At 38.2% G+C, this 15,375-nt stretch overlaps 1 protein-coding gene across 1 annotated transcript in view; it reads left to right on the top strand.

Moving 5' to 3' along the window:
• The first annotated feature begins 3,801 nt into the window (after window positions 1-3,801).
• fstl4 (follistatin-like 4) overlaps window positions 3,802-15,375 on the top strand; it is a 214,365-nt gene continuing 202,791 nt past the window's right edge. The window contains exon 1 of the mRNA XM_042009266.1: window positions 3,802-4,034. The gene's annotated coding sequence lies outside the window, so the exon portion shown is untranslated. The remainder of the gene's footprint in view (window positions 4,035-15,375) is intronic.

Genomic DNA, 15,375 nt, shown 5'->3' with positions numbered 1-15,375 from the left:
AATGGTTATATAAAAAAAAACTGTTTGTTATACTATTTGTTTTTGTTTATTTAGACACTATTACATAGAGCAACTTATGCTATTGCAGACATGTGTGTACAGTATACTGTATGTGTGTAAATCACATCAGTGCTGGCAATGGTGAGCTGGAGTAAAGGCACATAAAGAAGAGTTATGACTCTATTGCCTGGTGTTTCTGTCTCTGAGGGAGCACCTATGCTGCTAGCACAAACACCTCAGAGCAAATGATGACAGAGATAATGATGACTGCTGGGGGTGCTCAGGAGATACATGCTAGTCGGAGACCAAGTTTGCCCAGACATGAGTTTAGCGGTGGGTAATGCACATGATGTTCCATTTGTAATTCCATGCACAGGCTGTGGTCCATATGAGCACCTTTGGGGTTAATTCATATTTGGAACATTTAGGGGTGATTGATCTGGCACTCAAGCTACACCTAGAGCAGGATGAGATGGTCTGTGCCGTACCCAGAGACCTGTTGGTATTATGAATAGATCTGGTTTGCATTTGTCAATAATATGGATCCAAACACTTACACTTCAGTGGTACAGGGATGGGTTGAGGAATGTGTGTGTGAATGAACCTTGTGAATGTTCCTTAGAAAAAAGAGAAGTTTAGACAATGTTTTCATACATAAAAAGTTATAAACATTTCCTTTCATTTGTAGGTTTTGTCAGCATAAAATTAGGTTTTATGGAACGGATGTGTTAGAAACTACATTCACTAAAAAGTACAGTAAATCAATAACTATACTGTACAATTGGTAATCACACTAAAGGTATATAAAGTAAAGGTTTTAACAGTATTGAAGAGGTAGGTTGATCTTTGCTACCAGTATGCTTTTGGGATCTTGCAGAATAGCAAAAATTTGTTCTTTAAAATGTGAAGTTCACTTATAATTAGGAATAAAGAGGTTTTCCTTTGTAAGGAAAGCTTTGTTTTCCATTGAATTCTTACTATCACCACATTTTCCACACTCTTTCCTTTTTTGTCACTATGGAGATGTAACTTATGTAAAATTGTATATGAACAAATCTACTCATTTTTTAATTTCACTACCCTCATGGTTGAGATTTCATATATTTGTAGACCTACCTATGTACAGTTTGTATTTGTTACAAAATTGGTTTACAAAGTAACATTATAGGCTATATACCATATTTTAATACTGTGACATTGAAATTGCTCCATACAAAACAACAAAGTCCCTTCTTACAATTTTTGCCCATGCATGATGACAGTACTTTGTTCTAAACATGAAAACACATTGACTTGTTTCTGGGCTGAACTGTGTCTCTGTCCGTGGTGCTGAAACATTCAAGCCCTCACACTGTCCAGACTCCACAATTAAAAAAGACTGAAAATAAGTTGTCACTAAGCATTGTATAAATTCACTATATCTATACAATGTTTAAAGCTAATAAAGTTAGCTCTGGCAAGGATATTCAGTAAAAAGGAAAAAAATAAAAAAAATAAAGTAAAAATATCATTGCCTCATGTTGATCCTCATGTTGATTCCATCATTTTATTCTAATCTAGGGTGGTGAGGGGCTGGGGCCTATCTTAGCTGCGTCTAAGCGAGAAGCAAGTTTTACCCTGGACAGGTCACAAGTCAACTACATGAGCCAAAATAGAAAACAAAAACTAAAAAACTCGATTCAAAGTCCTTTTTTAGAATGAAAATTTAGCCCAGTAATTCCTGCAAGTAATTTACAACTGAAGTTATAATGTCCCCAGTACTTTCCCTGCCCTCTAAAGAGAGTCTTAATGCAAAATGTAAAAAGTTCTGTAATTTTAGGAAATTATTTGGGCTTGAATAGCAATTACAGACAAACTTCTAGCAAATAGCAACCTTGAAACCAACTGTATAACAAGATATTTGCCACCACTACCAACCATAACAAAATCATCATTCTCTGCCACACAAGTACACACAAGACAAGTACAATTTCATCAGAAATGTTTAGGTCCTTTGTAACTTTTTTGCAACATTCCCAAACTTTTTTTTCGTGAATGATTTACATGATGATGTTTAAAAAAAGCAACAATTGAGAGAAACAGTTTAGCATTTTTGTAAAAAAAAAAAACAAAAAAAAAAACCTTTAAGCCTTCACTGCAAATAACTAATTCCCCCCCCCCCCCCCCCCCCCCCCCCCCCCCACCCCCACCCCCACCCCAGCCCCCAACCCTCTCTGCTTGGCCCACATCAAGCTTTCAGCAGCCTCTTCATTGACTTCCTTCCATTTACATCCTTGCTAATCACTCCTCATTGCCTGTTAAGTACACATGGCATGAAGACGTTTCAACCCATTAAGACCTTATATATCTAGTGAGTATGTGTCAGAGAACAACTGGGGGGCAAGAAGATCTTTTACCTGCTACTTGTATGCTGTTATTAATGTGTGATAAAATTTAAACTGAAATAAATTTTAAATGAGAAATGATTTAATATATGTAGTTATCAGATTCACTTTTAACTAAAGATTAATGAAAGCATTTCTCTTTTCTTTCTTTCTTTCTTTCTTTCTTTCTTTCTTTCTTTCTTTCTTTCTTTCTTTCTTTCTTTAAGTTTACATCACTGCAAGAGCATTGCAATTTCATCACGGTCTTTCATTCTTTACTTTCTCCCCATCCCTCCTCCATATTTTTCTTTGATTTTTTCTTATCTCCCCCCTCCTCCTCCTTTTGTCGTTGTCTTGATAAATGTTACATTGAGCATAAATGTTTCAGCACCACATGCAATTTTGATGGGGGCGCCACCATTCCAGTGTCTTTTTAGAGTAGAGTATCTAGGCCTAATTGTGCCATGCGCAGTTTATCTTTCTTCTTTCCTTCAACTTGCATTTGCAAGTTAAATTATGCTTGCAGGCGCAAAAAAAGGTGAAAAGAAGACAGTTCCTAATCCGGAGGGTCTTCGGTATCCTCAATCCTGCAGACTTTTTGATGATACCAGTCCACGCATTTTTTTTACTTGTTTATTTCCAGTATTTTCTATTTTATTCTGGTCTGCTCATATGTGGAAGCAATCTTTATGCAAGTCTAATTTTCAGTCAGCATCATCCCTCCCTTGTTGATCAGTGATGTTGCAAATGTTTGTCATAGCCGACAGTCAGGCCTGAGGGGTCAGAGGGAATAATGACAAAAAAGTGAAAATATCTTTTACAATAACTAAAAAACAATCTAACACTCGAATGATGAACCGAGCAGCAGTCTCTCTCTTTCGTTGTTCTTTAAATTCCATGAATTTTTATGTGAAGCCAATATATCTTTTTAAAAGGAAGAGCTGTTAAGTGTTTCTTGTGCACAACTTTTAACGTCTTTACTGTTTATATAAGAGTTCAGTAAATAACAGCCATAGCAAGCGCACAATCTTTAATATAGGCTACTGCAACAAATACTTAATTTAGACTTTTATTACTTAAATATTATCTAGGCTTATTAATATCCTAAACTCCAGGCCACCTTTTAATCCAACTTCGTGCAGCTTCAACCCAAACCAACCCTGAAATCTAAATTACTCTCAAGTAATTCTCAAATTTGATATTTTCCTTTTCTAGTTTTTACAACCCATTGCTGTAACACCGGTCTTCAGTGGTGTTACAATACAAACAAGCATACACACGCATGCACACACAGGTGTCGCTTTCCGGTGCCGTGAATCCGCAGATGCCGCCGCAGCGCGTTTGGCGCGCAGCGGCTGACGTCAGGAGCTGAGCGGAGCGAGAGGAGTTGAAATAGGGCAGAGCAGGAGCGGAGCGCTGAGAGGAAACCAGCCCGAGGAGCCGGTGGATGGCAAGCTACTGCTGAGAGTTGGGACTCACTACTCGTCAGTGAAGCAGCTGCTACTGATACGCCAGCTCATAATCAATCTGAGCTCTTCAAACCCTGCCGAGCCAGGAGGAGAAGGGTGGAAGTACACAGCACAGTTTGGACGAGACTCCACGAGGAAGTCTGTGGCGTTGTTTTTTCAAGGTTTTTTGTCTTTCTGCCCCCTTTGCCTCGGAATATCACAGGTAAGGTGGAAGCAATCTCTACTAGGGCGGATTTATTATTTTCTTTCAACAAGTTTGTTTGATATGTTTGTGCCTTATTGCTTTTCATAAGGAGTGTAAGTAAATGGAAGCTGCTGAGAGTGTGGTTTTAATTTTGAATTAGTTTTAGCTGAGAAGGATGTCATCAATAATAAAGAGCTCCAGAAATTCCAGCCTAAAAGGGATGTATGAGGTGCAGCCTTATAGCGCAGAGGCGACGTCAATGACAATCTGTGACAGTGTTTAAATGCACTGCTTCGTGTATCACTGTTTTGTCTGGCACAAAACGGAATGGGATTAGTCATATAGATATGACCAGATGCCAGCTTTTCTAGCCTCTCATAAACGTGTGGCGGCTCAACCTGCTTGAAAACAACAGGACGGGGTTGAGATAAATGGCTTCAGCAGGACTTCTCTGCCCAGATGCGCCAGGTTTGCTCAAGCAGCAGAGGGACTGAATGGTAACACTGTGATACACACACATCTCTCGCAGGACACTTTGGCGTGGATTCCCGCTCCTAGCACCCCTTCACCCCTCACTCTCCCTCCCGTCGGTCAATTAATTTGGCGAGACGCTGGTAAGACTCTGGATACGGGGAAATAAAATAAAGAAGGAAAAAAAACTCTTATGAGTGAAAGGAAACCCGTAAAGACATTTCCTTGTCTGGTTGTGCTAAATGAGCTGCTCCGGCGATCTCTTATCGGAAAATCCTATCAGTGTCACCAGAGAGCAGTAAAACCTCCGTGACGGGTCAGCGGAGTGGGAAATGGAGACTGCTAAGCGCGAACGTTGCCTTGATACGGCGCACAGTGGCAGAGCTTTCCGTGGTGTTGAATACTCCCCAGCCTCTACGCGCCCCACTCTTTACACTCGTTCCCCACTCTACTTATGGTTTGTTTGACATCCTCTCAACCCGGAACCAGATGTGGAGCAGTAACAGAACTCTGGCCAAAAATCCCATCAACAACCCTTCAGCATTTCACTGGTGAACAACCCGTACAACTCTCAAGTGACGCGCGCAGTCTTCCACTGGAAGATGCACCTACACATGCGCATACAAAGCTAACGCACGTGCGAGCACTTGCACACATCAGTATCTTGTCTTCGCTCCTAAAGAAGGATATTAATGACAGTGATGCTTTGCTGAATCCGTGGGAACGAACTCAATATTCAGGGCAACACGCAGCTCTCAGACTTCATAGGGGGGAATAAACAAGCAAGCGCGTTAGAATGTGTATGCTGACTCAGTCAAGACTCGGTGAAGGCACAGAACAGCATCAAAGTAGCACGAGAGCTGGGATGAAACCCCTTCTAATCACCCGTGATTAAGCAAGTCATGCCCTGGGGTCGGCTTGAGAAATAATGATGTAACCAGAATAGTGACTCAGTCAGGCACATTACAGTTTACAGGCTGGTATTAACTTATTAGCTTTCTTAGAGACAGTCATTACAGAATCCATCAGATTACAGCTGGTTGTTGCTTCAGAAACATGCTTAATAGTGGGATGACTGGCGTAGTTACTGACACAGTAGATACCCTGGTGCATCCACATGCACACATGCAGGCAAACATATCACTACTGTAACAGTCCCAGTCATTAGGGTTGAATTGGCCTCCTGGAAGGCTCAGATGTTAACCAATTAAACTCTGCTAAACCTCAGCAGTATATATGCATGCAGCGAAAAACAGTGATGGTGCGGATTGGTTTTAATAAGCAAGAATTTCAAGGAAAACGGTAAGCACTTAATTTAATGTGGTGTAAGAAAACTTTCACATGCTTTTACAAGCTTTTCTATGGTATGCTGTTTTTTGTCTGGCAGCCAATTTTTACTGGTCCCCAAACTGCATTTAAATATATCACCATGCAACTGACTTCATGAGTGACACTATTAAAATAGATGCTGCAGTGAGCTTTCATTTGCCAGTAAATGGTTATAGTGTCGATACTTGTGTTGTTTTGAGGTTGTTAATGATTGATTTGATTTTGAGTTGCATTTTGAGTTGATTAGATCCAACAGATGCAGTTTGTACATCACGTAAATAAGCAAACATTGCCTATATCTGTTTAAGATAAGTATATTATTAGAAATGTTTTGATCTTAGTAAGGAGCTGCATGAAATGAGAAGATAAGAGGTGAGACTAAACGAGTAATTAAAATGTTGAAATGTCATGCTTCCTGATCACAGAGCATAAAAAAAAAAAAAACAGATTCTGTCTTCCAAGCTGAAATGTTGCCAATGTTTTGAAATAATGAAAAAGGTTTACATTAATGTTTTCCTACTGCAAATTCTGAATGTTTACATTTGGTTTAGTTTAAAGATATCTTAAAATAAAGATTAGTGCTTTATGCTATCTAGATTTATAGCTCGTGAACCAAATGTTGGTTTGCTGTATGACAAAGTCAGATTTTGATGGTTTCAACTCTGTTTTTTGTGCTGGTTTTTCATATGTAGTGGCTGTCCAAGCCGTAACACATCAACGGCATTCATTATGACAGATTTTTATAGTTTTACTTGCAATATATGGACAGAAATATTCATATGTTGGTGGATATGAGTTGTCATTTTTTTCTTTTCACATATTTTCTCAGTATGCATGTCCCAGTCCTTTTTTAATAAAGGAACTCCAGGCTGTAAACAGCAACTCATAAATATCTGTTCCAAACAATTTAATGAAACATTTATTTAGAATAAAGTAATATATTTTAAACTATTTATTTCATTCGACATTGGTGAACAGTTTAAAGGTTTGGAATCACATCTTTGAAACGCTAGGCAAAAGCAGCCTAACCTGGCGTGCGATTTATTCCCCTTTAACGAAGTAATTCCCTCAGGTAAACTCTAGTCACCACTCTTCCTCCATCTCTGCATCTCAATACTTTCCTTTCCAAATTCCCAAGAAATGCCAATAAATGAGCCCTACTCCAAAAGAAAGGTTAAAAACCATTATGGATTGTGTGTCAGTCTTATGAGTTTCCAGTTTCACCGGGCTCTCACATTGTGATGGGGTTTACAAGATTAGTTTTAAATTGGACTGATGAAAATTTTCCTCATGGATTTAAAGGGGGCAAACTGACACTTACACACATTCATACTCAGAGAAATATAACTCTGATTAAAACAACGCCTGTGACAAAGGAAAGCACTTAATAAGAATGACACTGACACTGAGGTAAAATAGTAACTTGCCCCATTAAATTTTGTGCTTTCTCATTCCACACTCCCATTGTTGTGGCTCTCATAAGTCCCTTTGTACTCTCCATAGAGAGCAGGGGCTGCAAAACGAGGGCATCATAGTTCACTTGAAATTCCGATCACCGATGTTGAACTTCTAGAAATGACCTTTACTGCTGCATCCCATATGAGCTACGAGTATGAGCAGCGCAGCTCCGACCAAACAGAGCTCGCTGCCTCCTCCTGCCTGAATGGAGGAAACTGATGGAAGAGTCGGCATGGAGGGAGGAATGTGTGGAGGGTTAGAGAAAGGTCAGCCCGTACGTTTGCTTTCAGCTCTGACTTTAGTCAGCCGTCTGCCTGCTTCTACAAAGGGCTGCTGATCACTGCCTTGTTTAAAACACATTTTTTTTTGTTTTCTGATGGGGATGGGACTTCACGCTCTTTATAAGAACCTTTCTCTGATGAACTGAACTTGTGATCAGGTTAACATGAAATAAGATTAATCAAGTGTGACCAGCTCTCATGTTGTGGATTAGAAAAAAAAGTCCTCTAGTAACCTAATGGAGACCTGCATGACTTTATAACCTTTGCAATGGCCACCTCCCAGTCTGGAGTGAACAATGCTAAAATAATTTTCTTAAAATGTTCAGATGAGTTGTTGCTACACAGTGTGAGTTAATGAGGATCTTTTCTCTCAGGAAAAGACTGGTAAAAGTTATGTGGTTGTAAATGTATACTTTTTGATTTGCTAACTTGGTTCATCAGTCATCTTTGGTGATGTTTTTGAGCTAAAAAAAGTGGGTAATTGTTAAGCATTTGAGCTGTGATTAAAAAATGGTATCACCCCTCTATTGGCTGTTAACAGCTCATTGGAAGCTGCTAAAATTTTCAGTGCTGGTTGAGAAAGTCTATCAATTCTTGGGCTTTGAGGAAAAATGATAACTTATGGGCAACTGTACTTTCTTTTTTACCAGTGTAGTATAGTGAGAATGAAGGGTGCTGATAAAAGAAATGTTGGTTTTGTCAAGAGTGTATGGAGGTATATTGATGTTGCAGAATGTGTTATTAGAAAGGAATCCTCTGTCCCTTTCACATGCATCAATTTCTGATGGCTGCAACCAGGCATGAGGCTGCGAACGATAACACACTCTTTAATCATCCATGATTATGTATTCAAACCACAAAGTCTCTGAGGAGCCATTTATGCCTTTTCCAATGCAGAGCTATTTCATGTTATTTGCTAGCACTTTGCTGCTGCTGTGAAATTAAGAGATGCAGTGACCATGCAGACCACCGTGTTATGTGGCACTGCAGATTCCCCTGATATCCCTTTTGCTCTTGCAGCCCTGTCATATACCCTGCAGGGGATTTATGGATTTAACAAGTCACTCTCTGCTTGTGTGTCTCTCCGACACACCTGACAAGCAGGATGCGGACTTTTACACCCAGGGGCTGCCAATCTGGTCACGGAAACTTGTCAGGGGAAAAAGTCAATATCAGAAAAAACAATGTGAGACAGAAAGAGAATAGAATATTATCCCGAAGAAGTCACAATTCTTCCTCTTTGTCTCTCTTGTGTCAAAATGGGGTCTTATTGCTACCTAACAGCCTGGGGCTCCATCGGTTCTGTATCTTCTACTAAGAAACGAAGTAAAGAGGGAGCATCAGAAAATGGTTCATGAGGAGGCTTGGCTCATAGGGAAATCTGGTTTTAAAGCAGAAGAAACAGCAATAAATTCAATCTAAGGGATTTCTGCCTTTTTGGCAATTATTTTTCTCTATTTGGTTACATTTCAGCACAATCTGAAAAGCCATGTTCTCTGCAAAACGAATAGATGAACTTATCTGTTGCTGCTGCCATATGTTGTGGTCACGCAGTCTAATTGCTGTAATGGTGTTGCTGTCATTGCTCACATTACTCGCTGCACTGTTGGCTGTGTTCTAGCCTTTGTGTGTGTTTTTCTGATTGTTGTGCTTCCGTCTGATGAAGCAGGCTGTTGCTTGAATGAGGATATTTTATCTAAAATAAGTAGTCTTCGAATTTCTTTCACTGAAAAGATCATTTCAGTGTTCTAGTTGAGTCAAATTAAATATACTTTCCTTCACTATTTGAAAGCAGCCGCAAACAATTTTTACCCCTTTTATTACATTTCAGGGTTAAACGGAGCAACTGGAAGACTTTTTAAATGCCTGGTTTATTCAGTATTTATCTTTATTCCAGTTCCTGTTTTTTTCTTGTTCCCCTGTTCTCTAATAAATGTCACTGATGCGTTTTCTCATTTCTGAGCCTCTGAACACGGCATCTAGATTGTTTAGTTAGTACCACATATGGTAAACCCTTCTCATGCTGAAATACTCACAACTGTTTAATGTCAGAGGCTTGTAAATAATCCCCAACAAATGTCCTATTTATCCCAGTTTGACTAATATTTTTCTGAGACAGCATTATGCAATCTGTAATAAATGTGCATTTGTTTAAAAGCTTCATTAGCAAAGGAGCTATCTGAGTTTTTTTTTTCATGAATGCAAGTATATTTTTACAACATTTATATGTTGAATAAACTTTTGCCTCTGGTCTTTTGATGACATTTGTTTACAGTAAAATAAAAATTTTATATCCTCCCATTCCCTAGCTTGTCTAGTCAGTCAACCTCAACTCTGTGTAGACCCTTGCCCCGCCACCAGAACCAGTCTGACTTATCGGGGGATATAAAGGGACCTATGTAGGTGATCTTTGGTGTCTGGCTCCAGGATTTTTGCAGAGTACCCTTTGAGTTGTGTGATGCAGTTCAGATCCAAAGTGGAAAATCAAATTAAACTCTTGGAAATGTAAAGGTTGGCTCAGCTGACTGGAGTTCAGCTTTTGTTATGTGGCATTCACAAAGTCCTCCAAGAGAGAACAGAAGGTTTTCTGGTGGAGCATCTATAACTTTTTTCACCTAATTTTTGGCTTATTCTGTATCCATCTTACATTCTTTCTTTACTCTGAGCTCTTTCCAGACAGTTTATGTCACTTTTATCTTGATTTTCTCTCTTTCTTTTCCTCTCTTCCTTTGATGATGTCTTCTTATGATTCTGCTGAATCAGCCATAGTGTCCACGGTGACACGGTGCATAAAGTGAAGCTCAGCTGCAACGTCATGCAGCAACCTGGTATACAAAAGTTGTGAAGTGTGGTTTCTCACTCTTGGAGTGCTGCTAAATACAAATAATAAACGTCACTGTGCCAACAAATGAGTCGGGAACGCAAAGTTTTAAGGTCTGAAAGTTACTTTAACATTGTGATTGATCAGTCTGCAGCATCTTTTCAGACCCTGAAAGGAAGCTTGGGATTCATGAGATGTTAAAGTCCCCACTGTGGTCATGTTTTAGTCAGCCTCATAGTTTAAAGCATTTTTGCTGGAAACGAGACTGTTTCGGAAAAAAACAAAACAAAAAAAGTTAATATCAGGTGCGATGAGACGAGACAGGTTGGCCTTCCATCACAGGAAGTGTAAAAGCAGCAGTGACAAACCTTGACTGAAACTATGGGAGAGCTATTTAGATCTACGATAGTTGAGTAAGTCAACAGGACCGCTGAGAAAATAAGTCAATTACCAGACAGATGAAGACTGTTGTTTAAAAAAAAGACAATACAATTGCAAAATGTCTTACTTAAATAAACTTTTCTATTTGAGATCTATTTGTATCTTTAACTGTGAGCTGTCCAAATCCTGGGATGCTGAAGATCCAAGGCGCAGTGCTAATATGCCTTTCTATTTACAATGAGTGAAAGCTTCTATCCTTATCTTTGAGGGCTACGTGCCATACCACTGCAGACTATCCTGGCATTTTCTCTTTGAAAAACATAAAATAAAAGGGGGTAAAAGGTAGAAAGGACATGTCCCGTTTTCCTCTTGAGTTTTACAAAAACAAACAAACAAACAAACAAACAAACAAAAAAAAAACATGTTAGAGCTTGTGATCCTGATGAACGGCTGACTGACAGCTTCCTGGTCTCATCAGTATTTTCCCCAACCACACAGGAACAAGAATGAAATGCAGACAAGTGATTTTGGGCACAGGCGATTCTCTCGGTGGCTCTATTTCATGCTACATAGAAGTCGGAGTTGGAGTGAGGGTTGTTTGAAAGCTGAGTGCAAGCAGACCCAAACTGACAGCAGATATGTTACTGAAGTGGAGCCTCTGTTCACAGAGGGGTTTGTTCCAAAGCGGGCCATACACACCACTCGTGAAAAATACACTTTCTTTCATAGAATGATTGACAGAAGCCATTTCAGTTTTAGATTCCAATTTTAATAGGTACCAATCTGACATACTGAATATCTAAAGTTCATGGTGCTTCTCAATTATTGAGAAATATTTTTTGACATGCATAAAAAGCCTTTTAAAATGACATCTGTGTGCAGTATTGCAGCAAACATAGCTCAAAGCACGGCTTCGTATGCAAAATATTTCACTGGAGGCTGGTGAAATACACATCTTACAGTTTCAGCATTCACAGATGTTACTTTTCCTCCTCCTTTGTCATCTTTTTTTAAAACAGTCAGCAACTTGCAGGCAGGAAAAAAAGAAGCGTGCTGAGTGGGGAATGACTGCCGTACTGGAACTGCATGTGTCATTTGTAACTGTGACAGCAAACCTACCTGGAGTGCTGTGGAGCTGGAACAGAGAGAGGGAAGAACTCAGCTCGGCGCTCAGCTAGAGAGGCCTTCCCCCTGCTGACATTACAGACTAAACAGAGGCTATGTGGCTGCACGCAGCGTTCATTTACATGTCAGTTTAAAATTTGGCTACATGCAGATTTTAGAGGGATAATATCTAATCATGGATACACTCTCCTTCCTAAAGTAATGATTTCAGTAATTGATCTGACTTCGTCTCTAATGCCTGTCATATTTGCAACTGCTGCCAGAAGGTTTCATCAATCAAACATCAGCTGGTTTGGAGTCTTTGCGAAACAGCTGAGGCAGATGTTTTTTTTAACAGGAGTCGTATGTGGAAGATCAAAGGTCACAAAGCTGCGGATCATAAACAAAATGTTGAAAACAAGGGCCTCCTGTAAAATAGCTGAGATACCCGGGCTGTCTTGCATCCCTTTTTCTTTTGAGGTTCATCCTTAGATTTTTAATGATTAGGTAAAACTATGAGAGCCATGACAAAAATCTTCAACTGGTACCTCTTGAAGTGGTTCATTAGTGTTTGAAGATAATTATTCTGTGATAATAGCTCATCTTTTTATCTTCATCTCTGTTACAGACATGATTACAGTTGTGATTTTCTTTCCAGATTGGCTGCTTTTTAATTTGATTAGTTCTGCTCTCCACCAGTTAAATGTTCACTGGCTGCCACTAAAGTCCAGACCATAATTAACACCACCCTGTGAAAGATGTTCTGTTCAAGCGTTCTTCCAGCTTTCTAAATTGTGAACAAAAATGTTCTATTTTAACTTTATTAGTCCAGCAGATTTATTTGAAAAATGTATTTGTTTTAATGTCTGCTGCAAACATTTGATGCAGATTTTTGTAGAGAGGAAGAAGGAGAGAGTTTTATTGGACTACTCTTCTCAGGTCGTATTTTTATATGTCTCAAGACAGAAAAGTGCACCTCCATGTCTGAGACTAACAATTTACTTTTGCTGCCAAACAGAGGTTTAGATTTTCTTTCTACCATCCCTGACTCAACTGTCTTTTATAAAATCTTTTCTGGTAGGCAATTTTCTACCAATCCACTGTTAACTGCAAGTTTCAACATTAAATTATCGACTGATACAAGTGTCTCTTTGGATGTACACTACCGTTCAAAAGTTTGGGGTCACTTCCCTGTTGAATCCCATGGAAAAGTGACCCCAAACTTTTGAAGACTCTAAATGAACAATTCACATTTACAAGTAAAAATAAAGTCAATGAACAAGCTCTCTTTTGTTTTATGGGTTGTGGTTATCATATTTTCTGGGGCTGGGTAGCATCTCTGAGGAGCCCATAGCTGTTGGGAAAATGTTTGAACAGTCCTATAAAGAGAAAGTGTTTGTAAAAATCTTACGTGGCCTTTCCTGATGCTGAATATAAACAAATAATAGCTTTAACATTTCTTTTTTACCAAAGTCTGAGAACTTGTTACAAGCCACCTTACATTGCTCTGCTGTCATTTTGGAATTACGCAAAACAAAAATGATGGGCTCTTCTTTCTCAAACATTATATTTCTTTTTTACATTTTGGTGATTTTCTTTTCCTTTTTTTCTAGAAAAATAAATTAATCTTCCTTTCATTAAAATATTAAGCAAACCAAATGTTGATTTGGATCCCTAAAATGTTTCACAACACTATATTTGATCAACTTACATTAACTGAAAAAGTTCAGCTTCCGGTAATTTGACCCTTTATTATCAGTATTAATCTTTATATTTAGATACGTATTGGAGAACATGAAGATAGATAAAACCAAATGAAGACGTGTGCATGATCCTGTGCCACTTTTTGCTTAGATAATGTTTTAAACTGGCTGAAGTTACTGTTTCATAAGGTCAAACAACACTTACATCTTACTGTAATTTTTAAAACCTTTAGTGAAAGAGTGTGCCACTAGAGAAACGATATTACTCATCACTGCTGTGTTAGAATATTATACCCTCTTGGATCCATACATATTGTTGCTGAGATACATCACCATTAGCTGCAGCCTGACAGTTTGCATCTGTTCTTAGAGACAGAGCCCATGCTTTCTCACACTGACAGTAAAAAAAAAGAGCTCTCGTCTCTTAGACAGCTTAGACATAATCACATCATTATGCAATTTCATTTTGTCACAAAAGACAGACTTATTTCTCTTCGAAATCGGTTTTAATAAAGTCAGAATGGTTCCATGATGTCTTTTTTGCATGTCTGCAATTGTAATTTCTTCAAAGTGCTGCAGATTTAAGATGACTTAATTATGTGTTATTAGCCAAATTAAAAGAAGTAAAATCTCAACCCTGTTGAAAACATTTTTGAAAGAGGTTTTCATCAAAACTGCTGAATGCAGACGTTGTGCAGGTGATGCTGCCCAGAGGAATTCCATCACTTTGAACTTTTAATGATTGAATCACACAGACTTATTATGCAAGATGTCTTTGAGTTGCTGGAAAACATTTGCATAAATTATTTGTTTTCATCTCAAAAACAGATTTAATCTTAAGGAAGCTAAATATTATTATTTGTATTAAATAATTTAAATCAAAATGTGAATTAATTATATAATAATAATAATATGTAGTTAAAAAACAAAATAAGAAGAAATAATACTAGAATTCTTTTTTTTTCAGTTATTAAATTATCGATGCTTTATGCCAAGTCTTATACCTACTTCATATCAGGCTTTGCTCATGCTTTCATAATAAGCCTTTGATGCGTTGGACTCTGTTTTCCTACATGGTCATCTATGCGTTTATTAAGAAACATTTGAGGACATTTATAAGTAAGCAGTGGTGTAAATAAATATTTTACCTTAACTTAGTAATTAACAGCTTGTTGTTGACAAACTTGATGCCCGTTGAAGGCAAATGAGATTCTACCTTCCTCTGAGCACTTCATTTTAAAATATAGCAGCACTAATAAAAGAAGAATTTTTTTCACATCTCAGCAAGTGCACATTATTGACTTTCAGCAAGATATTTCTTCCAATCTTTAACAAAAAAATAAATAAATAAATAAAAAATAAAAAGGGAAAAAAAGAAGTGATTTCTTGAGCTGCAAACATCACAAACAGTGACTGATTTTTTATGCTTTTAATGGTGTTGAGCTTCCCACTAGTTTCTCTTTTGTTATTTCTTTTGATGGCTAATTACAAGCTTGTGCTTCAACAACTCCCTGCTGATTCAGTTTACAGTTCAGAAACCCTTCAAATCACCTTCCCTTAATTGTTCAAGAACAAAATCCATAAGGAGAAAATACTTTTTTTTTTTTTTTTCCTAAATTTGAAAGTTCAACAGAAAAATACAAGAACAATTTCGATGTAGAGCTTAGATGTGAGCAGATGTTTTTTAACAAACATGGTCCATGTACTTCAGCCCCCACAGCAAGCAAGTTTGGTGTAAGCTATAAAAAGTTCCACTGGTTTTGTATTTCCCCCTCTTTAAACTTCTTAATATTCTGGTCAAATAATGGTTT

Source organism: Melanotaenia boesemani, chromosome 15, assembly GCF_017639745.1.
Source record: "Melanotaenia boesemani isolate fMelBoe1 chromosome 15, fMelBoe1.pri, whole genome shotgun sequence".
Lineage (NCBI taxonomy): Eukaryota > Metazoa > Chordata > Actinopteri > Atheriniformes > Melanotaeniidae > Melanotaenia > Melanotaenia boesemani.
The sequence above is the reverse complement of the archived record's forward strand: the minus strand, read 5'-3'. Positions and strand labels throughout refer to the sequence as shown.